The sequence below is a fragment of the Chanos chanos genome, chromosome 16, assembly GCF_902362185.1.
Source record: "Chanos chanos chromosome 16, fChaCha1.1, whole genome shotgun sequence".
Lineage (NCBI taxonomy): Eukaryota > Metazoa > Chordata > Actinopteri > Gonorynchiformes > Chanidae > Chanos > Chanos chanos.
The window spans coordinates 5,007,817-5,010,316 of NC_044510.1; the positions used below are offsets into that span (position 1 = coordinate 5,007,817).

Genomic DNA, 2,500 nt, shown 5'->3' on the forward strand with positions numbered 1-2,500 from the left:
AGGGGGAGAGGGAGCCTTCCCGAACAGATCGGGCTGAACCGAATCCGTCTCAAGTGGCTGTGTGGAATGCCTGGTGTTTTATTTTCCAGATTAACGACTTCATCCCTCATCAAGCGCAGTGTAAACACCATGACCTGTTCACAGTGCAGGCTGCATGCTTTTCTACAGCCTGCTCTGCTCTCTGAGGGTCACTCATACGCACGCACGCACACGCACACACACATACATACACACACATACATTTGTACATGCCCACATGCAAACACTTGTACACACATGTTCAAACATGTGTGCACACTTGCGCACACATGCGCGTGCACACACACACACACACACACACACACTCTCTTCACCTCATTACCATCTCCTATAAGGAGTGAATTAATGAGAGGTTGTAATTTGGAGTGTGTGGTTGTTGCCTGTCATGTATGAGGGCAGAGGAGTGGCATTTTAAAATCACACAGTGAGGGAGAGATTGTGGGTTGTGGGTGGTTTAAGTGGAGCTGCGTTTCTGTATTAAAGTGACTAATACATAAAGTTTTCTGTGGGAGAACGTTCTGGAATCCATCAGCGTGCTTCGAGTATTCCACTTCAAAGTTCCGAACAGAAGCCTCAGAAGTGGCCCGGCATCAAGCCTTGAACGCGCTGAAGAGAGCACGATTAGTCAGAAGAATGCTTATCACCCGAGACTGAATCTGTGCGGCGTTCTCATTCAACGCCAAAACATCACAAATCTATCCTCGACTCGACGGGGCAGCTCATAATGACTTAGAGTTGACAGTGTTCGGTTTTATAACAGGGTTGACTGTTGTTTTTAAAAAGAATAGAAATGATATTCACATATGGAGTGTATTGTAGATTGGTTAAGGAACCTTGGTCCCTACCTCATTTTCTGGTTTTGACGGGACGGTTTTTAGGATTGAATAATACTGGTCTTAAAACCTCAACTTTTTTTTTTTTTTTTTTTCAAACCCAGTCCTTTGTTTGAAAAGACTGGGTTTAATTTAGTATGCAAATGCTGTGGGGTTTTTTTTTTGTTTTGATTTGTTTTGGTATGGTTCAGTACATGCAATTTTGAACATTTTAAGGCAAAGCAATAATAAAAGTGAAAACATTTTTTTGGAAGAGTATAACACAAACTCTTTCTGACAGTTTTGTCAAACTGTGTACAGACGACAAAAATCATAGACGCGTAGCCTATTTTATTTTTCTGTCTCAATCCAAAACGACTCTCCCCCAGTATCCGCCGAGGCCCGCATGATCTCCACGAATGGCGAAATAAGCTTCCCCTAAAGTTGGACCACTTCAAGCAATTTTCAAATTACTCTACCGCTACATAAAAAAAAAAAAAAAAAAAGTCTTTGCAAACCCAATAAGGAAAGTTGGGAAGAGACTTCAAACGGGCTAGCTTTATGGTAAACCTTTGGCAAGGCACACACGCAAAGAAATTCTCACATTGAATGTGTGATCCACTGGACTAACTGCTTAAACAGAGAAGGGCTTTGAAGTGCGCCCCGTTCGCCCGTTAATGGGGTACATTGCTTTTAGTCTTTATTTCGCTGGACCAGGTCCCTTTTCCAAGAGTCTTCTATGCTGGAAAGTCAATCAGAGAGAGAGAGAGAGAGAGAGCGAGAGAGAGAGAGAGAGACAGAGAGAGAGTGAGAGAGAGTGAGAGAGAGAGAGAGAGAGAGAGAGAGAGAACAGAAGGACAGATCACAACAGGCTGCGGAACACAGACACTTCAAACACGTATGCAGGCATGCATGCCCTTGTTCTCTGTCTACAGTCTATGTATACACACTCGCTCATGAGTAGTTATGTGGTCACACAAACACATACACATACACACAAACACACGCACACACGAACGCACGCACGCAAACACACACACACACATATTGTGCAGACTCTGGCCTCACACACACACGCACACATGCACACACACATATGGTGCAGACCCTGGTCTTAAACACACACAGGTGCAAGCTATAACATTCACACACTACATCAGAAGAATCTTAGAGGTGGTGTGCAGTTCTTCAAAAGAGAGCTCCAAATTTCGATATCATTGTAGGGAAGTTTCTGCTCTCTGCTGTCCTCCCACAAGAATATCACATCTGTGTGTGTGTGTGTGTGAAGCAAGGGGAAGGACTCTCATTATGGTTGGGTTTCAAAAGCTACTCGTTTAAATGTGTTTAAATCCCAGAGGTGGGTTCGGGGGAATGCCCCTGAACCCAACTTCTGAAACGTGTACATTTAAACTCGGTCTAAGTTTCTGTCATTTATGTAGCATTTCAGAACAGCCCTGGTGAATTGGTCATGATTTGTAAAAAGGCCATTGAGCTAATTTCAGTTTGTGTCTCATATAAAAAGTATTTGATCTCTCATAAATAAGTACTGCCACAGTTTATGAGAAACTTGTCTCACGGTATCCTGTCAAACACTAATATAAAAATGTCCTGCTTAAATGTATCTGTTTGTTGTTATCCATGTGCTTCGA

General features: G+C 43.0%; 1 protein-coding gene across 1 annotated transcript in view; it reads left to right on the plus strand.

The window, feature by feature from the left end:
• The window catches only part of ntn1b (netrin 1b), a 42,195-nt gene that overhangs the window by 26,181 nt on the left and 13,514 nt on the right, over positions 1-2,500 (plus strand). The window lies entirely within an intron of this gene.